Source organism: Agelaius tricolor, unplaced genomic scaffold (genome assembly GCF_023055355.1).
Source record: "Agelaius tricolor isolate 1412-34295 unplaced genomic scaffold, bAgeTri1.0.p SCAF_3, whole genome shotgun sequence".
In the NCBI taxonomy this organism is placed as follows: domain Eukaryota; kingdom Metazoa; phylum Chordata; class Aves; order Passeriformes; family Icteridae; genus Agelaius; species Agelaius tricolor.
The window spans coordinates 50,744,587-50,770,418 of NW_027269263.1; the positions used below are offsets into that span (position 1 = coordinate 50,744,587).

Here is a 25,832-nt window from a genome sequence, read left to right on the forward strand (position 1 = left end):
CTCTAGTTCAGCCCTCTTGATCAAGGTCTTTTCCCATCTGGTGGAATCTGCATTAGGAGGTGTCAGTCATCTCCTTTTGTGCTCCTGAATCCTATCTGAAATCTTGCAATTTTTCCTGCAGTGTAATCAGTGGTGGGTGGCATTGAACCTTTTAATTCAAGAGGGAAGCAGAGACACTTCCCCCAGCTCCTCCTTGGACACCCGATGGAGAGAAGGGTGCTGGTCATCCCTGCCAGAGGAAGGGCTTGGAAACTCATGTTCAAAAAAGACTATCAGACAGACAGCCCAGTCTAGTATGTGAGAAAAACTGCAGGAATTTCATTGTTCATACTCTTTAATAATTGTTCTGACCAATTTGACCCTCTGCTCTTTGTGTTAGCTGTGATGGTCCCATTCCCATGTCCCACCCCAGCCTTCATGGTCTGTGTTGTACAGTCTCTTCTGGGTGGATTCCAGGACCAGAGCCACAAACCCAAATCCAAACACGGCAAGACTTCATGCCTTGAGTCATTGTGCAGCCTAAAATCTTTCTGAGGCTAATTTAAGCACCATTTGACTGGTATTTTAGTGACAGGCGGTTTCTAGAGCACAAGTGTTAAAGGCCTTGGCTGTACAATATAGGTGTTTTAAAACACAAATTTGTCTATTTGTACTGTATAAAGTATACCATGCTTAAATTGTTAAATATAACACACATGTTGCTTTCTAGAACTACTGTCCTTTTAAGAAAATCTTAAACATTAGGAAAAAAATAGAATTGGGAATGGCATGACAGAGTAGAGATAGATATATATGTGTGCAAATTCCCCTCCCACTAAGGCAAGAGGAGTCTGTTCCAGAAAACTACATGGGAAAACCATGCTAATATTGGAATCTCTAGAGTTTTATTAATGAAAAAGGAGGTTATAATGTCATTCCTTTCAAGAATAAAATGTCAAGGTCTTCTAAATCAGAGAATATAGTGAAAATATAAGCCTGATAACAAACCTTTCTTTTGTCTACCGACAACCTCTGATCTCCAGTGTAAGAGGCTACAGATGTTTCTTTTTACTGAAAGTTATCTAAGACCTGTACCTTGTTAACAATAATACTGAAAACAATGTTAAATATAGCAGTTCAGTTAACACAGGACAATAGGTTTTTTGTGGTTGGGTGATGGCACGTAAAAGCCCCCAGGCACTGAGAGCAGGCATTTTAACAGCTTAAAGCAAAAAGGAAACACTAGATCATGCATTTTACCTTGATATGTCAGATGGAGGGATTTCACCCAGTAGGGCGTGCTCTGGGCTTAATCAGGGATAAAGCTGATCTATAACTTGGTTTTTTTGAGTTGAACTTTCCATCCAGACATATCAACAGTTATGAAACAAACCTTTTCTCTCGATAGTTTTCTTTAACTTATTCCTGCCAATGTTAGAAGAGTGCTTATAATTTCTCATTTAAATTTTTCTGGTTTCAGTTTTTTGCCACTGGATTGGACACTCTTCAAAGAATTTCTCCACAAGAAGGTTTTATACAATGCATTCAAATTCCCTTTCTGTCTGCATTTTTATAAAGCAAACAGAAGGACGTCTTACAGTCTCTCACAGAAAGACATTTTCTCCACCTTTAAATATGTTTATAGCTTATTTTCTGAACAATTTGATAATGTCATTTTTAAAAAATAGCTAGCTAGAAAATGCTAGCCTTAACTGATTCTGCAGTGTTAAAGTATGCTTTTTTTTTGCCATTGCAGAAGACTGTTATGCAAACCACTGAAAATGAATGTCAAATTGCTCATCCAGCACTTCCCAGCTGAATCTCAGCTTTCCAGGATTTAGTCCATCATTCTGTAAGTAGTCACATCTTTGTAGATTTTTTACTTTGTATTTAGTGGTGTTTTACTTTGTATTTAGTGGTAAATTAATTCTGTGAATTTACTAAGCAATGCAGAAATGCTTTCTGTGGTTGTCTTGGTCCACTAATTATCCATTCTTACTGAATGACTTTGCAAAATAGACTAGAATCAATACTGTGTTTAATTCTTGATCAATGACAGAGGTGCCAAATAACATAGAGTACTGATCACCATTAAACAGAATTCTCTCACTGAAATATACCTATAGCCAATTCATAATCTGTTCAATGTATTTCTTGCTTATTTTGTACAGAGCTTAAAAAAAAAAAATGTGTCATGCAGTAGAAAGTTAAACTCCATTGCTCCTGACAGCTTATGTTATGCAATTCAGAGGCAGATGGAAATAAAAAGACTGAATGGGAAAAATCTTTGTCAGGCACTTTGCTTCACAATGAACAGCTGAGAAATCATGCTGGTTTGACAAGATATACTTTTGAAATAAGCATTCTGACTGGCCTTAAGTAAATACTTATTTTTCCTGACTTTTTAGATGATTCCCAGGCCAGATTTTTCCATTAGCCTTTTGGAATATAATAAAATACCTTAAATTAGAATTAGGTACCCTAAATTAGGATTAGATTAATGTTTACTTTCTGGAATGCTTGGTACACTTTTTGATCTCCACCAGTATAAAGAAATGTAGGATAATTGACATATTTAAATTTTCAGTCATATGCCAATGATTTGAAATAGGAGTTTTTAAAATAAATCCTGGAAAAACATTTATTAATTTAATTTTTTTATATTAAACATTTTATTTTCCTTGTAAGAAAGGATTTTCAATGTATTTCACTTAACTTTTTTAAATTAGGGTTTTTTTTGTTGTTTGCAGATTATTACCATTAGCAGATGTTTGCTATGGGCAGTGAAAATCTGGTTCCCATTGACTACAGTGGTCAAAAATGTAGTTTTGTTGTAGATACAGAATATTTAATGTGGTATGATATCAGTTTCATATGGGAAAACACTGTATAGTGCTCCCCTCAAATTGTAGTCACATGGTATGTCAGCTTCCATGATGACAGCAGTGACAACCTCTTGATCTCCTCTGCTGTGCTAACATAAGCTTTCATGAGGTTGGACTCTTGGCTGAAACAGTGAACCAATGCAGGCCAAAAACACCCCGAGGGAAAACCCTTTTACTTTCAGGCCAGGTGAGTTCAGTGATCTTGGTGGCAGTGCCGCCCTGCAGTGCCAGCTCAGCCGTGCCGGGGCGTGGGGACACACACAAAGGCACCTGGGACAGAGAACTTCTTGCTCTTCCAATCTGGTTACACAAAACTGGCAGTGTTAAAGCAGTGTGAGTTTTAGTTAAAGTTAGGTGTCAGCCAGCAGCATGCCCAATGCCAAGTGCAAACATTTCAGATCAAGATTTGCCTCAGTTTCTGGGACGGGAATTTGTCTTTAAATTGCTGTTTTAGATGAGCTGGCATGCCTGAATGCAAAACATAGAGATTTTTGTTCAGTTGCCACAAAGAAAAGTAGCAGGACAAGTCTTCCATTCGTGTGTTTAAATCATTCAGGTCATATAAAGGATCCTGAGATCTGTTCTGCTAATGTAAAGGGAACTTCCCTGCCCCATCATCTACTCTGGTGGTTACTCTTGCACCACCTCCAGGCAGTGATTTCGGATTGAACTCCTTTTACACCGGCACACCTCACACTCGGTCAGACCTGGTCTCCTTACTGACTCCACCCCTGGTTTCCCAGAGCATAGTCTTAGATATTCAGATACTTAATTTAGTCATGGTGCAATAACTAAATAACAAAATAAGAGCTTCAGCTGAGTGACTTTGACAAGGGGCCCTGAACAAAGGAATCCCCATGGATTTTTATACCCATACAGGGAAAGGGTGACAAAGTCTGGGCTCAGGCTTAGGCTCCTGTCCCCAAAGCTCAGCCTGCATCTCTCTCTGCAGCTGCACACAGAAGTTCCTGCTCTGAGTGTATTCCTCCACACTAAACAGCATCATGCAGTGTTAATTCTAAGTAAAGTAAATATGGCAGCATTGAATAAATGTGGCTTAAAATGCTTACATAAAAAACTCAAGATCTGATATCATCTTTCTAAATTTCTGTATAGTTGTAAAAAGAAAAATTTCTTAGTTTAACTAAAGTTATTAGTGTTTGTCTAACTTGTATGGCCAGTGGATATATACATGTATTATTTCTGCTGTTTTCTGTCTATTATTGCTAACTCAAAATGTAAAACCCCAGAACCAGATTTTTTTGTCATATCTAAGTTATCCATCCTGATTTCAAAGTTGCCCAAATTTTATATAACACACTGTCCAATTAGACTGCTTATTGAATTTTTTTTTCAGATTTCAGTAATGTAATCTTGTCCAGAGGATGCCATCCTAATTACATGTAATCAGATTACACATGTATGTATGGCAAAATAGGTTCTTATTCCCTTCTGTTACCTAACCAAAGAGATAAGGAGTTCATCTAGTAGGTGGTTGAACTTAAAACCCCATTTTCTTGCCACCAGTTTATAATACTCTAATTACCCTGTTAATTGCTGGGATTTTTTTACTTTTCATTTGCTCAAAACACTTTTGTGTGAATGAACATAAATATATATTTTCCTTTATTTTTCCAGGCTTAATCACATAATTCTTCAGAGTAATATTAACTAATGTCAGAATGATTTATTACAACTATTCATCCACCTCTCTGTCTTGATTTTTATGTATTACTATTATGACACCCTTTTCCATAATGAAATAGCTTTATCTCACCTTACATGAATTTAGCCACCCATCCTTCTCTCAGTCTCTCTGTTAATATTGAAAATAAAACTGGATGTTTGAAACAATTTTAAACTATGTATATTGCATATATTTATGCAGCAAATAGAGTGACTTCAGTAATAACTGGCAGAGACACCTGTATCATGAGCAAATTTTAGTGGCATAATTTTCCACTTCATTATATGTTTGTTTTTTCTCTTCAGTTGAGGTAATTTAATGTCCTTTTTCTTCCTATTGTTTGTCAATCTGTTTGTTTATGTGAAGCACTATAAATACTGTCTCAGCATGTTGCCATAACAATTGTTTTATTTTCATGCATGTAGTAGAAGCCTGATGAGATTGTGAAACTACCATATAAACAGTTTGAAGGACAAGTGTCTGAGATGTATGATCACAAATAAGTAAGGGTCCATGCTTTCTATATTTTCTATCCTGTTTTATTACCAGACTGAGCCTAATTTGAATGATCTTTAAGCTTACTAATAACTTCACTATAATGCTGTTCATTTGAAGAAACAGAAAGCAGACTAAATTTCATAGTGGGTCCTATGGAGACACAGAATTGTTTAATTTCTCTCCCAACCCCTCTTCTAACCTCTGATGATAGTATGACATCTGTGGGTTCAAAAGTGCCATATGTAAATGACCAAATTCTTCTGCAGAAGTAGCTAGATGTGGTGGTTGCTGTTTAAAGGTCTGGCTGACACTGTGATGACTTATGTATGTGACAGCTCCATTGATTTCAAGGCCATTTGAAGTCAATGGGAATACTCACAATGTGTAAAGACAAAATGCAAATTCTTCCTCCATCACAAAGTAGTTTCACATGAAGAAAGAGCTGCGCTGTCAAATGGCAAACACAACCTCTAAAATGGTAGTGTTCTAGAAAGAGAGTATCTGAAATCAGAAATTATTCATTCAGCGCAACTGATCATTGTTTGAATAATTTTTCTAAGTGAAAAGAATTTCTGCCAATGGTCAGTATGGAAATCTCAAGCAGAAATGTTAAACAGTATGCATATTTATCATGTGAATTATGTGAATGAATTTATTTTTCTGCTTTTATGCATTTTCTACTTAGATATCTGTAAGGCAATATGATACTCTTCCTAGCCAAAGTGAGACATTGGGTCAGTTTTGGCTATTGACCTAGGAAAGGTCTACAGTTACCTAGAGAAACAGTGCTGCAGGCACAGTCCCTGTGCCTGAACTGAAATCAATTAGGCATTAATATATTTTGAGACAATATTAAAAACAAAAGCACCTGCTGGAAAGTCACACTTGCTGAAAGAGAGTGATAACAGTAAACATTAATCCAGCAGTTTACCAGCCACTTGAGCATGAATTTTTGGTGCTATGGATTGGAGAAGGGATTTGCAGATTTTGCCATTCACACAATGATAATCACTTTCTTGGACTTTAACATCAGAAGAGACCAATTCATGTAGTCAGTGTTGCCCACACATGACCATAGTATTTCCTCTGAATCTGCCTTCAAGAATGATAGTGATGCATTATCTAGCAAACACCTTTTGGAATCACAGGCAATATAGATACTTAAAATTCTAGTAGAAAAAATGCATACATCTACTGGTGAATTCTTAATTTCAAGTATTTTTATCTTCTTTCTTACATTTTACCTAAGCTTACCTTCACCAAGATCTTGTTCTGTTGCTATTGAGTCCTACAGTGGACTTCACTAAGACTAGAGGCTCCTGCACCTCCGTACCAGGTTGCTGTATCTCATATTTTTGTGTCACTATTTTATTTCTTCCTCTTGATCAACAATGCTTCAGGCAGCAAATCTGCTATATCTGTCTAACAATGAAATTCCTTAAAACAATGTGTATATGTGGGTTTTTTTTCATTTTACATGCACTTCATACAAGCATCTACAGATGTAGTAATCCTGATTTCTTGTGTAAATGAACAGACAAAATCAGCACTAAATCTGAGCCTATTTAAGATTGTATCTATATGAACATAATCTGTAAGCACTGCTTATGAGTTGTTGGTGACAACTAATACCTCTTCATTTTCCTTCCTCCTTTTGTTATCTGATCCCTTCTAAATGGTTGAAGCTGTGGTTTCTAAATATTTAATCATACAAAACTTCCCAGAAGGATTAAGTAGAATTTACAGCAATGAGTGAGCAATTCTGCTTTCTGTCCTGTTTATTGTATTGGTGGATAGGAGCTAGAACTGCTGGGGGATTTTTTTGTTTGCTTTTGTGTTTTTGGGGTTCCTCTCAATGAAATCAACATTTGGGGAACATGATTAATGATTTCTTAATCTAAGAAACTGACTGTGCAGCCAAGTGGAGACCTGACAGCCAACAGTGAGAGCACAGCAACTTAGATGCTATGTGTTGGTCATTAATCTTCCAGGGAGGCTGGACATATGCAGGGATGCTACTGGAGTGGTTACTGAAACTCAATAATGCATGCCATTAAACACCCAGTATCACCTGCTTCAGTTCTTTGCCTTGCAGACACATCTAAAGTCAGCCATGGGAGGGACAAGTTATTTCAATATACAGAATTTGGGTCAATCCATTGAAATGTAATAGCTGTGAAATTGGGAAATATGAAAACCAAGAGCAAATGGATGAACAGCAGCATAGGAGCATAGATGCCTAATTAACTGCAGGCATTTTGGTGATCATGTTCAGGACAAATTTCAGGAACTGTCCCTCAGCAGCAAAAGAAGTCTTGAAGAAATAGTTCTCAAATGGTAGTTTCATAATGGTAAGGTGTTTTACAGCAGGAGAACTTTCTGAATGTAGGAATCCTGCTGAAAAATACATCATTGTGAATTGGAAAAGGATGCTTAGGACTTTTTATTGTCTTTCATTCACTAACATGACATACCTGTGTAAGACATTTACAAAATAAAATATATTAAAAATCAGAAAATAAGAAATTATCTTCATTCTGCCATTACTTTAAACTGTTCTAAATCAAGAAAAAAACCTGGAAAGAAAAAAATTGTTCTGCTTAAAACTGTTCACCTTTTTAATCTCCAACCTCACTTAGAGGTCAACATTTATAAATGTTTAAGAAGTCAGGTTAAATACCTGTTTAATGAAAAAATAAAATTTATTTCAAGATCATGCAACAAGAGATGGTTTCAACTGTTACTCATCTCAGCTGTTTACACAGTTATTGAAAGGGTTAAGTAGCATACTATCAGTCATGCATATGAAATTTGGAGTGAGAGGAGGAAAGTGGATTTGAGGTTGTTCTCCTTCAGTTCGTTCAAGGTTCACTGAATAGGAAAGTGAATTTTTATTATCACTTCCTGTGAATGAGCAGTTGACAGGACCCATCAGGGAACTGCCAGAAACCTCAAGAGTTTCAAGTATGAAGCCCAGAGTCCACTGCAAAGTTTCCATGACAACACACTCATTAAAATAAAAGGAAATTGTGCCTGATATTTACAGCTTTCAGCATACAGTTGAAAGCCTTGTATCTCAGATTTCCAAAGTATTTACACCTGGGACCCAAGAATGCAGGCTGTCAAGAAATAAAGGGGAGTTGTAACACTTAGCTGTGAAAGTGGAAAGGTTGTTTGCAGGTTAGATTTCAGCATTCTTCAATTTCTTGAATTGTAGTAAACATCTCTTCTGTCTCTTTCTGTGGTTTGCTAAAGGGTGAAATGGACTTAATATTAGCTTGAAAACAGACTTGAGGGAAGGTTTTAGTGAGAGCAGTTTTACTGAAGATAGGGATATTCTTCCAAGACAAGGGACTTAACTCTGAAAATAATCGAATTAAATTTATTTTGCTACAGATATATAAATTGTGAAAGATAAATCATCACTGATACTTCCTCAGGCTTGGTAGCAATCACTTACATTATAGTAAAGAACCACAGGGATGAAGGGCAACAATAATAACATAGTTTTTTTTATTTGAGGTACTAAAGTCCTACTGAGTTCTTTTCTTTAGTATCCCCACTCCTTACACTGCCCTTTTCCACTCTCTCCCTTAACAATCACTTTGGGTCTCTTTTTGTGGCTTTATGCAAAGTTATTTTATTTTTGCACAGGTGAGAAAACTCACAATGGGGATAAAATAATTAAGTGGAAAAGATCAGGGATGTCAAGACAGTAACAGAACTAGAAAGTATTGTCTGACTTGGGCCAAGCATAGGTCTTGCTGTCCCTGATTCTTCGATTTCTGCAATCATACAAGAAGTCAGGCTATAAAATTGTTGTTGCTTATTTTGACCTTTGGATGAATCTCACACTTATCAGTTAACAGTAATCCAGTACATTACTCTTAAAAGATATCATAACAGAGTTAAAGAAAAGTAAAAAAACCTTACAAATAGACACAGACACATGTAAATGTACATAAAATAGCATAATTGCCCAGCATACACCTTGATCATACATTACAGTGAGTCTTCTTTTTCCCTGACTGTACAAGTACCTTTATGCTGGCTGCTTGCCCAAGCAGGTATCAAATTGTAGTGTGTGAATAATGTCTTAGGTGAACAAAAACATCACTGAGGGATGTGTGTCAGCTGCTTGGGAGGATATGTTTATGCATGTGATTATATCAGAATTAGCCTATTTATAGATTCTGATTTGGTAAATGGCCTGCAAGGTCAGACAGTTGGACTCCTCTCTTTCCCTTGGTCCCAGTGTTTGGGCTTTGATGTCCTTTGGGACTTATTCAGTGCAGCAGCATTTGTTGCTTTCTGTTCTGCATCTGGTCAGGTGGAGTAGAGACAGATTTTCAGCAAGAAATTTCTGTCCCTGACTGGGAAGTGTCAACAATTCTGTGCCTTCAAAGGAATGGAACACATTTTTCTGTCTCCCCAGTTCATCAAATTTAGCCATTTTCCCAAGCAATTTTTGAATGAGTCTTGCAGTTTCTCTCTTTTCTATCCTAAGTTTGTAGTCTCCTCTTGTTACTGATAGCTGCATTTGTTCATTTATAGCTGGCTGCTTTAGTTTCTATGGTTTTCATATTTAGCTGTCTTTCCCTTGCACACTAAGACAACACTCTCTCCCCTCTGGCTTCCTAGAAATCCTTACTCCAGTACTCTGGTCATTAGTTGGTTGCAGATAGAGTAGGAGCACTGGTTTGCCTACTGGAGGAAGGTAAAAGTCCTTCTAGTGCCAGGATGGTCTTTTTCTCACCTGAAAACTCTCTCTGAATGAGATCCCCCTGCCAGGACCCCATTAGAGGTACAGACCTTGCTAATAAGCCCATGAAATTTTCAACTCTCTTTGTCAAAGTGCATTCCAGCACCATCTACTAATTTTCCTAATTTTACCACCTTCATACTGTTAGACCACAAACCATAGCCAGTGCATCAGCCAGACATCTAGCATGAATGTGTAATTGTTTCTTCCAGACACATAACTGTGACCCTCTGGTTCCTCAGACAGGAAATATGAGACAAGAATACACTAAACTAGTTGGTTGTGTATTAGAAGAGTCAGCCAGTTCATAAAACCCAAGTGTAATCGCAAAGTGAGCACAAATCAATTCTCAAAAATAAGTGAATAACTTTTTCTCAGTGGCAATGTCCTTCCATTTCTAGGCCCTGCCCAGAATAGGTTGTATCTCAAGGCTTTCTGCTTCATTTCAAGGCTTGTCTGATCTCTAACAGAGCTTCTGACAATAAATCTTATAGGAGCTTAATGACCTGTAGCCCTTTTCGTAGTGCTGGCTTTTTCCCCCCCGGTACATGAAAAGTGGTATCAATCTTTCCATCCTTCAATCATAAGAAATATATCCTTGAGATAGTCTAGAAAGGAACATGAATGAGCTTGGAAAGACAAAAGAAGTGATGAAAGTTATAGTGGGAAATGTGCTTGGAGGGTCATATGGAGAGCAAGGGGATCTCGATAATAAATACCCTTTTTATGATTCTGATTTTTTAGGACTCAGAGGGATACTTAGAATACATTAGCTGAAATATTTGGAAGGTTGATTCAAGTGTTGTAATGGCTTTGAAAATATCAGAAATGCTGATAGTGTTTCTTTAAATGTTTTTTACATGCTTTTCAACACAGAAGCCACTGACTGTGTGGAGGTAGGTGTATAACAAGTGGAATCTTAGTGAGAGAAAGAAAACTTTGGTATATGAGGTCTTTTAATACTATTCAGGATTTTTTAAAATTTCTCTTGTCAGATGAAGCCATTAGAAAATATTTTTACAAGTAACGTCCAGAAGAGCTAGTACTAAAAAAACAGTACTCTGTTTTCACAGTGGTTTCATTGTCTTGATGGTGTAAATCAGTGCAGATTGAGTTTCTGTTTTCCCAAGATCATACATCAGTTTTGTGGAAGCACTTCACAGACTGGAAAAAAAAATTAGAAAGCTTTAAAATATGACACCAGAGTGAAGGGATTCACTAACAGTTCCACTGTATTACAGATGTCAATAGCTCCTTGAGCTCTAATGTCATGCTGACTGCTTGCTGTGTACTGTAGACTAGCATCACCCACTCCATGGTGCTAGGGGAAAATTCAGGGATGTACACAGAGTGGCTCAATAAGTTTTCTTATGGACTTGAAAGACTAAGAGATTGTGAAGATCCTGGATAAATTCTATTCCAAGGACTCTCATGGCGCTGGGGGAAGGTCAATATATGTTGGAAATATTAGCAAATTTGTGGTGATGGACTTGCTATATTTGCTGCAAGCAGACTTACAGGATGAATGTAGGTGCCTGCAAGGTTAGTTGCCCCTTAGCCAGCATCTTTGGAAAATTCCCCATTTTCTGAACTAAGAGTCATCTCACTTCTCTGGCATTTGAGCTTTCTTTTCATCACAAGCATCATCTGAAAACACTCAGCCAGTTAGCAGCTTGTAATTGGCCTCTTCCCATACTAAAGGCACCCAGATCTCAGAGAGCAACCACAGGCATCACAGATACTGTTTTTCTGTCTGTGTATAGCAGATTCTAATAAAAAACATCTGCTCTTATTCCTTTTCCCCTTCTCTGTCAGGAAGCTGTCCACAGAAGTTAGTGAAGTGATTTGTTCATGAACTTAACATCTAACTAGAACTTTATTCACAGATGGGGACTTGTGTATGTCATTTTCAACACATATCATTGTGCAGGTGCTGTAAAGAAAAGTAATCCCTCTCCTTACATTATTTATGGCTTTTTCATGCAGAGAGGTGAGACACATTAAATGGTTCAATAACTGTCTTCTATTTAATTGTGTCAGCAAGAAGAGTCTATTCTTTCCTGTACTTTCCATTCCCCAGTACTCTGTTTTGGGTTTTTTTTTTTCTGGCTGTCTTTGATCTGTAAAGACACAGTCCTGTCTTCCTGAAATTGTATCTTCAGCAGGGATAGTAGGTGAATTGGATCAGATAAAATAAAACCTGATCTGAACACAACCCTAAAACTCAAGCTGAATCAGAATAGCTCCAACTGGCATCAGTGTCTCTTTGACCTTCAAAATCAATGCAGCAAAGAAGTTACTACATTTCTAAATTACGTGGGTGTCATTGTTAGTTAGGCACATTTCAAAATATAAACATACACAAAGCACTTTATTAAATTTCCTGTAGACCTGGAAGCTCAGAGTAAAACCAGCCATGAAAAAATACTGCAGATGTATCAGAATTCTCATGGCTTGGGGGAAGATGAACAGACACAGAAAAAGCATTAAAAATATTCTGTGGTGCTTTTGCTACTAGGGCCACAGTCCTTAGAATGCTTACACAAAAGAAATTTTTCTTTATTTTCTTACAAATGAAAGAATCTGTTGCCTGGTCAGTGTCATGCTACAGTAAGTAAACTACTCTCAACCCTTACCCTCACCTATAAAGATAGTGCTGCAATCACTAATTAGTGTCTTTCCTTTGGGATAAAATTATATTTCCAAAGTCCAGTGCTCTATCAGATGAGAAAACCAGCAGTGAGAAGTGTGTAACTGCACCCATTCTTCCTTCATCATGAGAAAGCCTCTGGAGGTGAGTCTGACCCCAGCAATGGGATTTCTTCAGCATCACAGATGTCCTCATAAGTCATCAGTGTGCAGGATCCTTTTATATGCCTTTTTTTTAAAATGAAATAAACTGATGAGAGTACATCTAATAAAACATAAGGATAGTTTGAATAGAAAAAAGTGTGATTTTGTGTTGCCTCATTGGAAAAAAAAAATAAATTGTGTTTATAGAACCTGTTAACCAATTTGATGCTCACAACAATAATTGTAGCAGTGATAATAACTGTAATCATTGTACTATGAAATGAACATTGGGGAAAAAGGCTGTGCTAACAATAATCACTGGAATAGACAGCCACTGGAGCACGTAATCAAACAAATCACTGAAGAAATCACCGTAACATTTCTTGGATCAATAATACAAATTGTTTGGGACTTACATAAGTGAAAAGAATGAGAGCAATTAATTCCATTGTTGCAAATCATTGATCAGCTGCCTTAAAAAAAGTGTGACTTTTAAAACCTAAAATATTCCTTTGTGTCACGAGTCCTTGCAATGAGCCATTGAAATTGGATGTATATCTTCAGCTGGTGCAAATAAATTTAACTTCATTGAAGTCAATGGTATCAAGGTATTTTAGATCAAGGACTAAATACCTTCATTTTTGATAGAGAAGCCTAGAAGAACACTACTAAGTGGGTACTTCACTTCATCTTTGATGGCAATGACTGTCTGGATACTGTTTGGCTCCTTAGGTAACTGGATGAGTTGGAAGACTCAGAAAGGCCTCAGAAATGAGGGAAATAAAATTGACAAATGGCCGCAACACAGGGGAAAAAAGTAGAAAAGAATTATATAATAACTGAGAGAACAAGAGGGAGAGGAGGGGGAGAGAGAGTGAACTCATAGGACAGGATTTTCAAAGGCACCTTTGTATCTTAGGATACTTAGGTACTTACCATAAAGAGCATTGTGATTTTCAAAAATTTACATATTTTGGGGTGGTCACATTAACCAGAACCCCTCAGTGTCTAAACTCCATGCTTGGGCATGATGTAACAGAGGTTAAGGCTGTCTGAACTCTTGTCAGTTTGGAAACTCAGTTTGGAAAGATGCTAGTTCTCTTTTCTCCCTTTTCTGTTTGGACAGAAAAAAGTTTGGTAGAAATTGGCCTGTGTCTAGGCCCAGGCAGAATGGGAATGAGACAGCACCTGGCATTTAAACAGCTGTGAAAATTAAATGCCTTCCAAGTTTAACAGCACCTGTGATTAACCACCAGTGATTTGTGGATTTTAAATCTTGGGTTAGGCTCTAAGTTCTAGCAGGATGTACAATGTTCCTTGGTGGATCATATCTCAAAGCAAAAGTGTCCAACTCATGTCAGCAACATTTTACTTAAGTTTAGTTTGGATCTTTGAAACCCACATAATAAAACAAGCAAACAAACAAACAAACAAGCAAAAACATTTATAGAAGATTATTTACTAACCTGTTCAATATGCTTATCTACATTCTTTGCGCAACAGTGATATTAATCCAAAATTATGAACTGTTTTGTTTTAAAGGAACATTCATGTTTAAATGTCTTAGCTTCAATATATTCAGCTACTGAGCATAATTTTATCTTTAATAAAATTATTGATTGGGCCAAATTGGTAAAAAAGTTACAATTAAATGGCAAGGGGTTCAAGACCAGTGATTAGGACAAGTGGGTTTTAACAAATTTTTACAATGAATTGTTTTGAAATTCAAAACAAAATATAGTTAATAACTAAATATAATTAGTTATATCAGCTAAAAATCAAAACTTACATGTTTCTATAGTCTGTATGATTTTTAGAGTTACTTAGATCCTATATAATATAGGATATTCAATCTTGGATGGCTTTGTCAAGAAGAGCAAGTTTCCCCTGCTATAAAAAAAATCTAGAATGAAAGGGTCTTTCATGTATATAAAAAACCACCAAACTTTGTCACTGTCTTTCTGTAATATGAAAGATGGTAGAGGTAGAAGTCTATGGTAATTTTTCATCAGAAGGGTTTTACCTGTATACACGTTACCAAGGTAGCAAAATAGAGATGTGGGATATTCTTTTCAGTAATTGCATTAGTTGTGTAATAATAGCAACAAAGATACGATAAACAGCATTATAACACAAGCAAAAGCCTTTTTCTTTCAGTTATATTGGATCCAAATGTTTAGTGGAACATTTCTGTTTTTAGCAGCTTTCATAAGGAAATGAGATTGATGAGGACTAGAGTGGGAAACAAAGGTAAAACAAGTTGTTCATGATTGCAAAACAAATCAGTGTCATAAGCCAGGAATAAGATAGCCAGTCTTCTTTCTTACAGACTTGTCTTCATATTGTCCATCATAAGAATAGCATAAAATGATTAAAATTAACTAGAAGAACAAAAAGTAAATTAACATCTGTAGGATTACCGTTCGCAAGTCATGCATGAATTTTTGCTACTTATTCTAAATGTAAAAAAGAACTACTCATCTGCTTAATGTTCAAACCTTGATTCTTTATTATTTGAAGCACTGAAAATAAAAACTAAACCTATGCTAAGGGCAGTTATCAGCTGGCTATATCAAAGATCACATTTGTAGAGATTTTAGGTATTTATTAGGTAGTTTTCTGGACCCTGATGTCCACCTCTCACTGCTTTATTAGTGGAATGCGCTGGGAATGAAAGAGAAAAGAAGCAGAAGCAACACATGATTTACTTGCTGATTTAGGGAAAAATAAATTTTTCTGTAAGAAGTCAACCTAAAGAACTGTGGTTTCCTATTGATCTGTGTGCTCTAAATTACTGTACTGGTACTGAACTACTCAAAATCCTATTATGTTCCTATATTGTCCTCTCTTAGCTCGTCTTCTGTCCAGGCTCATCTAAGCTGTGCATTAGCTGATTAAACAGTTGGTTGTTGACAAACAAAATGTGTGATAAGCAAGCTTATTTTACCTTTCTTCACTTAGGGCTGAAATTGGCCTTTATTTCTCACAGTTAGTTAATTTCCACAAAATTTGTTGAAGTATGACTTTGTTATCTTTATCCCTCTGTCAGATTGGACTAAAATTGTCCAGTGGGTTCAAAAGTCACTGCAGACAATTGGACAGATATCTGCACAGAGAACACAAATCACATCAAGATTGTTTCTTTAGGAAAAAAAAAATAGCAGAAAATAGATGTAGCAGATCTTGCTTTATTTCTGCATTCTCACAATTTACTTTTTAGTTTCATTTTGCAAATGTGAATCATAAATGGGTGGCGATTATTGTTCTCAAGGAAGACTTAAGACTTTAGTTCCATCTTATTCATGAACTGGGAGATCAATGTGGTTTTGGTTTTTCAAATAAATATCCAGGGTAATTCAAATACAGCTCCTAGATTATACAAAACACTGAAGTCTAATTAATTCATGATTATTGAAAAAAAGAGAACTAAATAATATTATTTTTTAGAGCCAATGTCCTAACTGCATCATGAACATTAAGTAACCAAGACCTATCATCTCAGTTTTCTGATTATTAATTTAAAAATAAATGTGAAGTTTTGCCAAAATATGGATCAAATATTTTCTTCAGTTCTTTTATTTTCATTCTTTCTTGAGTGTCTGGAATTTATCTCAGGACCAAATGTGCTGAAATAATGAGGGATGATATTTGACATAATGAGGGGATGGTATTCAAACCTGAACCTTTGCAAGAACATTGCATGACAATTGCAGCCCAAATTTGTGAAACAGACAGGTATTTGTCTCAAGTTCTAAAAAAACATGCAAAATGCTGATGGTTTCCTGAGGAGGAAGGAACATTTAATGATGGTGGCATTGAGAAATATAAATGCTTTTGAACAAAAATGGGATTCCACAGAACACAAGGAAATGCGGACTAAGTGCTGCATTTATTAGCAATAGTCCTATTTGATAATGAAATATTCTGTCCAGAAGAGTAGCAAAATTAGACTGGGTGAAACACTGAGGAAAATTTCAGAGCAAACAATAATGTATTAGCAAAAAGGACAAGATGATCTACCCAGTGGACACTTGTAATTGTTGCAATTCAAATCAGAATCTGCTGTAACTGAGAATGTCTGGAGTCATTGTGTTCCTTTAAAAGAGGCAGAGATGCTGCCAATTATGACAATTGTCATGAAATACTACATTCACTGAAAATCTTGGACTTTTTTTATGTTTCTGGAGGGTAATGGAGATGTTTCTCTATTCAAGGCTGCATTTATTTTCATGAAAAAGGAAGGAAAGAAGATTGGAAGAGAGACATTTCTGTTCATGTGCACCATATTCTCCAAAGGTGGAGACAGGGCAGGAAGACACAAAAGAATAAATTCAGGAATAAGTAGTGGAATCTGACATGTATAATCAGCAGCTCATCCTGAACCAGAGGAGGAGAATTTCATTATTGACAAATTTGTCTTTATAATCTAAATGGTTTCACCATTGAAGACCTGAGCTGCCCAGGCTCTCCAATGGGAAGTGTTTTATGGTGATATAAGAGCTCTGTGCCATCTAAAGCCATGTTCAGCTGTTTGTTTATCCTCTGTAATGCAACAAACCTGCTAGAATGTTCCTGCCCCCAGCTCCCTAAGGCTCCTGTCCTTATGTCCTCACCTGCAGAGCAGGTCCTGGCAAGGACTGCAAAGCCCACACAGGTGATGGGCTCACAAAAGCTGCTTTTCTGCACAACAGGAAATTAACTCCAGTATCTGTGCTCTGTAACAACTGTTCACATCCAGGATCTTGTGATACCTGTCACCCAACTTTCTCTGTCCCTATATTAGACAGCTAAAGCAAATAATTCTGTCTGACACTATGATCCCTGAAGATACAGATGCCAGCAGAGGATCATTCATCACATTTGAAAGGAGATGTTTGAATACAGTGAAATGTTCTCAGGATGTGAACAACTCTGCTCCACTGACTGTAGAAGATCCATATCTCTACAGGTATCTGTCTATATCTATCTCTATTAATCTACATCTCTCTCTCCCTCCCTCCATCCCAATCCTCCACCTTGTATCTTCATCATCTCTATAGATGAATTAGATGATGCAGAAAGTTTTCCAGAAGTTAAAGATACCTGAGGTAAATTTGAGCTTCATTACCATTTTCTGCTTTCCACCTAGGATAATTTGAGATCACTCTAACAACAAATGGGCCAAAATGGTAATTCAGAAATTCTGGTACAGCAGTTTGGAAGCCTTGGTTTACCTTTTCTCTCTGACATCCTGGGAAATGGGTCACATATTCCTTCAGGCATACAATAGCACAGGGAGTGGCATACTGAATAAACTGGACCATTTCCACTGCTTTATGCAACACTTGGTTTCTAGGAACTGCATTGAAAGTACTTTTTAACAGGCAAAATGGTGGTGAAAAGCAGGTTTGCTTTCCTAAAATATTATATGCCCTAGCTTCTCTCCAAGAATATCTGTGCAGGAGGACATGGAGCAGTCAACTGGGAAATGAAAAATGGGAGTACAGAATTAGATTAGCAAGGTAAAGATATTCTGATCACAAAGGGATCTTTTACTTATAAAGTAAGGGCACTGCTGAGACCTGAATCAAGGCTAAAGTAAATTTGGCCAGTCTTTTGGCCACAGACATCCTAATAAAAACCTGAAAGTCTCATGTTAGCAATCAAGAGACTGTAATTTGCAGTACAAAATAAATTCATGAAATCATTATGAAACTTCAAAACAAGATCTCATTCAGAGTCTCCAAACTGCCTTCAGTAACTTTATTTCCTTTACAAGGGATAGAAAACTGTAAGGCATTGAAGCAGAATAAAAATGATGAAGGTTTTTCAATGGGCTCATTGTAGGAATAAAGAAAATAAACTATCAAACTGGCCTTTATTGTCAAGGTAAAGAGACATTTTTGTGCTGAACGTTTCTACACTGATTTGTGAGACACACTGTCTCCATGTAAAGTTTACATCTATATCCTATTCACATTTTGGTCCTGAATACAGCAAGAAAAAATAGGTTAAAATAACTGGGAATTATTCTCCAAAAAATTATGTCACCATTACCTCAGAGTAAATGTGTCTTTAGTTTTTTGTTGCTCCTTAAATAGCTTTTTTGTGCTGCTAGAGTTTAAGCACTGCTGGAACTCTGTCAATTCTTGACCTTATTTTTTTTCTTGCCTAAGTAAGGAAAACTCCCAGCTGATTGTAAGAGTGCTCTGTTGCCATCACAAAAGACCCTCTTCTTTGGGAAAAAAAAAAGCTGAATTTCCGGTGTGAGATCATCAGGTTCAAGAAAAGGAGAAAAAATGCTCTTAAAAAAATAACTGAAGCAGACAGCAGAGCAGGAATTGGTGATTATCTGGCAGACAGTCAGATCAACACTCATGGCAAGGAACGAGGAACACTGGCTCTGCAGCTGCAGGCTAAAAAAAATTGGTGAGTCTAAACAGTGAGCATTTATCAACAACTGGAAGCATTTAGACAAAGCAACTAATTTTTCATTGTTCTCCTTTATAATCATTTTTTGCTGCATTCTTCTCCAGTCAGAAAGGCAATTAGCAAACAGAGTTCTCATCAGTCCTTCTGGGAGCTTTCTCTCCTTTCCAGGACTGACACAGTAGAGCTGGTTGCACAAAAGCAGCTTTTGGCATGACTAAAAGATCTGGGGGCAAGGCAGATAGTCTGCATAATTTATTTATTTTTTAAGGGATGACAAAGGCACTGTTCCAAACAAGCTGAATTCTGGTGGGAAAGAGCTTTTTCTTCCCCAGTTCTGCTCTGTGTTCGAAGTATTCTTTAGAAGTTTAGGGCCTTGGCCAAATAACACTTGGTCCCTTTCAGATGCCTTGGGCTATACTGCTGAGACAGAGAGAAGCAGAATTCATAGACTGATCTCTTCTGACAGAATTTCAGTTTGGAGACCTCACAAAGTTGAGAGAGGCACCACAGGCTTGCTCACTTCTCTTACTGCTGCAGCTTCTCAGAAGGAGGTGTGCACTGGAGTTGTTAAAAATTGGGGTAGAAAGAAACAACTGAGTATCAAAAGTAAGTTATGAATGGTGGGATGAGTTTTGCTTCTACTCTAATCAAGAGGATATAGTCACAGAGCAATGACACTCTTATAATGAGATATCCTTGTCTTACCCCTTGTGATTCCCTTTGGCATGTGGACCATGAAGGTACAATCTATCCTCAGCATTTAACAGAGGGGTTTTTCCTTCCTTCTCTTCATGAATTCAGAGACTGTACTCATAACATGGAGGCAAAATACTTTGGAAAGTGCCATATTACAGAGGGAAAGCTCAGCATACATGTGAGTATATCCCAGGCACTGGGGCCTGTAAAAGCAGATTAGATAAGCACAAAAAAAAATATATGTCAGAAAGCAATTTTTTCCTATGGGAAAAGTGACTGAATGTTTTTACCATTTTTTATTATTTCCTGTCAGATACATCAGCTGAGAGCTTGGTCCTTCATTTATACTAATTGTATGTAATTCATTGCATTGAGAATTAACTAGGTGGCAGTAATCACTCAATGATCTCAGATGCATATCATAAAACTTATGAGTTTTCTTGTCAGATTAAAACTGGGGGAGGGGGAGGATGGACAAGTTTCAGGTCTTAAAAGAATATTTTGTCTTAATTGAGCTTTGCAGCAGCTTATGTAGCAGATTTATTACTAGCACAAAGAAAGCATTCATGGGTCCTAGTTCATCAGTGACATTGCAGATGCACAGAGCCTTTAACTCTATGTGTTAAAAAGAGTTGCTGCATTTAGAGAACTTTATGTTTACTTCTCAAACTGTTAACAAAAAATACATAAATACATACTTTGCAGAATATTATCCACTGTTGCTTCATCCTCACAGGTACATCACTGTTCCACAATTCTTTACACTAAATGTGTGCCTCATAGGAATGCATATGGAGAGAAAAACAGGAAGAAAGGTGCAGTTCTAATGGAACTGACAAAATAGTTAAAAAAAGAAATATAAAATATGGTGTAAACTTTGATACAAGCCTTTGTCTCCTAAAAATCATTTATTATGAAATTGTTATAGACAAAAATTCTTTTCTTCAGTCTGTGTCAGTAGCAGCAACTGGAAGGACAAGAAAAAAAGTAAATTGTAAGCTATAAGAGCCTCATCATTGTACAGCTTTCAGGATAGAGGCTCCACTAGAAATACAACTCTCTGAAGACCTTACTTCAAAATCTTGGTGGGAAGGTAGTCATCTTCTGCTTGTGAAAACTCTAGGGTTGGTTTGTCCTGCAGTCCATAGTTTCCCCCTGAATGTTAGGAGATTGGCTGATTTGTAGATGGATTTGAGAAGGTTGCTTGATTTTACTTGTAAGGGTTTTTTTAAGTTTTCTGAATTTTGAACTAATGTGATTCAGTCAATATCTGTGTAGTCTGGGACTAGATGTTTTCAAATGGTGTCTGTGAGTTCATGTTGCAAAGCTCTTATTAGTTCTGTGGTGACACTTTAGAATATGCTACTTGACAGGTATGAGAAAAGAAAATAGAAATACAGTACACCAGACAGAAATTCTTCTGAAGGAATGTGGAGAAACAACAATATTGCACTGATATAGGCAATGCCTGTTATTCATGACAACATGTATGAGTGGAAGGAAGCACAACACGTGCATCTCAGTAGGTCATTAAGCATAAAAGTTATGATCCTATTTTGGAACTGACTGTACTCCTTCTGTAATATAAATCCTTCAAATTCATTATTATTTTTGAAATAAGTGTACATTTGCTCCAAGTAAAATGGTAAAATTAATGATTGGTTGCATCTGTACTAATGAGTAGGAAGTTGTGCCCAGTCTTGTTGGAAGTGATTTGACAAACAACTGTGAATAAACTTACTCAGAATTTTGAATCAGAAATGGGAAAACAAGATGAGAGAATATGTGTTCACTCTTTGAGCAGGGGAATAAACCACTGGCATGCATTTTTGTGGATGAGGTATTATAACAACAAGCAGTAGCAAAATATTCATACAAGTTGCAGCATGGAAGTGTTTTGGACTGATGCTCTTAAAGAATCAAACATAATATTTTAGTAAATATTTTTTTAAATAATTTATTAATTTAAATTATTTAATATATTACAATAATGATTATTTCTGACTCAGGATTCCCTGTGAAATTTACAATAAAACTTCAGAGTAAAAAGAAAAATAATCAGAAGACATTTATGAAACTTCTGAAAACTGAAGAGAAATGATACTGTTAATGTAGCAGATTCTTAAAATAGTGTGTGACTGAGTAGAAATACTTCTATACAATGACTGCAATGTAGTAGACACCCACATCACTGTAGTGCAACTTTCCCCCTCTCACATTTTCCTTGGTTGAGTTCAATTATTTTTCTTTTTGTCATAATAAGATCATCAATAATAAGCGAGTTTTTTTCTTCTTTATTCATACACATTAGTCACCTTTTTTTCACTGACTATAAGTGAAACATCATTTGTGTTTCACTGATTCTGCATGGTGATTGAAAGGAGGTTCTTTATATAATTACCAGTAAATAAATAAACAAACAAACAAACAAACAAATATAACTGTATGCCAAAGGCTGTTCCACATATTTATTCAAGACTCCAAATTATGAGAGAATTTACAAGGATCAGTAGAGCACCCATGGCTGTGCAGAACTGACAGGGAAGAAGTGAGTCTCAATGTTAAAGGGAAAGGGAAGCAGGAAATGAGGGAAACACAAGCTCTGCACTGTTTTTTGGCATTGTTTTCCACTTAGTACACACTAGTTTATTTACTCCACTGAATATCTGAAAAGTGCTGGGTACATTTGTTTGTATACACAGTGGATATCACTGTAATTTACTGCAAACTGTGTGAAGCATAGGAGAAGATTGCAATAGTCTTTTATCATATCCCAAATACATGTTGATGTCCTACAAGATGACATTTTAGTCATTAGTTTTACAACAGTGAAGATAAAACATATATTTGGAGGAACATGCATAACCATATATGTATGTATATAGACATATTTGTGGGACTTCGATTTTTTCAGGCATGAGAAAGTGTTGAAGTTTAAAAATATGTTTTTCTCATTTTATCTTTGACATTTGTGGTTCTCTCTTTACAGCACTAGATTCAGTGTTTATATTTTGAGTTTTCTACTCTTCTTAAATTTTGCTGTTTAAATAATATATTCAACCACCAGATTAGTATATTTTCACCACACAAAACTTTTATTCAAAAGAGAAGCATTTTCTAAACTTGTTGCTGAATAAAAGCTGACATGTTGCCTCCAACATTAGGAAAAAAAAGCCCCCCCTTTTTGTTTTTACTTTTTGTCCTAAGTCTGCTATGAATATCATGTATGACTTTTAGTATTGTTTTCATCTTCCTTTATTTCTCAAAGTATCTCTAACAACCTTTTCTCTTGTTGTAGAATTTACCAAGATAACAGAAACCAACTGGGTCATTTCTTGAAGGGTTTCTTAATCAATCCATCCTATCTTTCTCATTTATGAAAGAGAGAGATACATTTCTTTACTCATGGGATGCTGTATTGCTTAATTATATTTGAAGTATTTTTAAATTCAACATTTGTCCATGCTGGGGAATAATTAAGAATGTTAAACTTGATAAAAATATTAGAGAGCTTTCTTAATGATTATCTAGTGAAAGCAAAAGATCTGTGTTGCTTTGCTAAAACTTTGGGAACATATTTTGAGTACCCCAAAAAGAACCAATTCCTGTTTAGATGAGAGCAGGTATGTAATAGTTATAATATTATACATCATTTTATGTTAGCATTATTAGTCTGATAATGTCTCTTTGAGAAATCCAGTGATGAGGATTGTTAAAAGCTTATTGTAACTAGTCCCTTACTGGAGAGGGAATTCAAATAGTCCAACTGATCAGCATAAGAATAGAAATATATGAAGGTACCTTATGATTTGCTTTCTCTATTTTTCACCGTGGATCATGGATTAATTGACCTCTGATCATGTTTGGTTCCCTCACTCAGTTCTCTCCAACTAGTTGTCATCTTTGTAAGAGGAGCCAAGCAGATGCTAATATAGAAGAAATTTCTCCTCTGGATAAAATCACAATATATATTTCAACTGGCTAATTATATTCAGTTTCTCACTGGCCAGTGAGTCTGTGAGACTGTTTCTGAACACATCCTTCTGTTTCTATGAGCATCTCAAGGACTATTCAAATTATATGGTCCCTTTCATTATGAAAGAACAATTTTTATAACACAGACAAAAGAAATAAATTAAGCCACATGATAGTGCTTCTGCAAGATATATTATTGCAAACAAAAACTTTAATATAATGATAGGATTATCATATTAATGTGTTATGCTTTAATTATTCAAAAATGTGTCTCACGTTACTCTATTATAGTGATGACACAAAAGTATTGCAAAAAAAAATCTTAATTATAGTCTTTTAAGCATAGTCCTTCTACTAATTGCTATAATATATTTTAAGAGCATTAGTCAGTTTAGGTTTTTTTCCTTTTTTTAATTCATGAGACTACCAGCAAAAAAGGAGAGAAAATTGAACTACATTCTAAAGTAATTTCTATTAGACCCTATTGTTTTCTGGATCTACTTTTTATTGTTTTGTTGCTACATCATTCAGAGATCACTAGAGGATCATCCATTTTATATAAGATCTTCAGAACATCTGCAGGATTTTGAAGTCAATTTTATTATCAGGAAATCCTTCCAGGAGAGAGAAACATAACTAATGGAAACATAACTTTTATTCTTGCTCTTTTCTTAATCTAAGTTAGATACTTTCTGACTGAATGCTGAATACCTCTTGCTCTGAAAAAAATTTGTTAAGAGCTGAGGATTATTCTCTAGACTCTATGGCTTGCTGCAAGGGTGCAGTATTATGTGAGAAGGGGAATTTGCTGAGTCTTGAAGTCATGCTTGCAACTGATTTTATGCCTGCGTTTCTCTTCATAAAAGTCATTGCTTGTTCAACCCTTAAGCGAAGTTTCCAAGTTGAAAAAGGCAAACTGATGGAAACCAAGATATCACTCAAATATTCCAACCTTAAACATAAAGTCTTACATTCTATGTTTATATCAGGTTTTTTTTGGGTTGTTTTATATATTAATTCCTTAATTTTTGGGGACCTTATTATATGATCCTTCATCTTGGAAATAAAATCTCTTTGCTGTATCTTTGGACATCTTTAGACCTGCACAGAATAAAATGTACCAGGAAGACACTAGGATATACTGGATTGTTTTTTTGGTAATATTTCCAGATGAATTTTCCAGGTTCATGTACTGTTACTAAAAATTATTAAGATGTATAATAGATTATTTGAAGTTACAGTTTATCATGAATATATCTGAAAATCCAGAACTGTTAAACTCAGCTGTCTAAGATCCAGATTCATACTCTGTTAAAATTTCACCTGACTGATTAACAACTACAGATATATTTACATAAAATTTTAAAGCATTTAATAACTGCATATTGCCATTTTCAAGGCAAAGAACAGTAGGGTCATAAAGCACTCATTCTATTAGAGGTAGCCAAGTCATTCTCTGAGAGAAAAAGATGAATATGTTAGAATATGTAATTTTTATGTGAGAAGTGATGTTTGAGGAGGGATTTGGAAAAAAAATGGATGAATGCCAGTGGCACTAGTTTGGAAATTATTTTGATTTTATTATTCTGATCTCTCTGCACCAAGATTATAAATTTATAAGTTACTGAGATTCATATAAATTATATACAAAATCTCCAAAGAAATCCTGCCACATTAAAAAAACATGAAAATTAAAAAATGTAATTCCTGAAACAGAAGAATGTCACTACTTGAATTCTATCTCGTTACATTTGTGTGTTACAAAGGAGACTTAAATTTGCATGACCATTCACTAGTATAGTCACAATACTTTGTGATTCTTCCATCCACTGGGTTAGACTGCTAATTTCTACTCTTTATTTTCTCTCTATGCTGTCTGCTCCAGATTTTACTCCATCTACTTTACTTACCTGGCTCCCTACCATGCTCATCCTCTGATTAACTGATTGCTTTCACATCTCAAGTGAGATCTCACATCAGTTTGGTTCGATTCCCTTTTGTGTTTACGATTCTGACTTTAGAACCATCTGCAGAAGTATTGACTATTTACTCTACAAGTGTGTATGAACAAATCAGCTCTTGAGGTGATGGTGGGTAAGGAGCTAATCTTATCTTATTGAGTGAACAAAAGCTAATTTTGTTCCTC

General features: G+C 35.9%; 1 long non-coding RNA gene across 1 annotated transcript in view; it reads left to right on the forward strand.

Moving 5' to 3' along the window:
- Positions 1-1,324: 1,324 nt before the first annotated feature.
- Positions 1,325-25,832, forward strand: part of LOC139588446 (uncharacterized) — a 54,038-nt gene continuing 29,530 nt past the window's right edge. Inside the window, exon 1 of the long non-coding RNA XR_011678676.1 lies at positions 1,325-1,831. This is a non-coding gene — a long non-coding RNA (uncharacterized lncRNA). The remainder of the gene's footprint in view (positions 1,832-25,832) is intronic.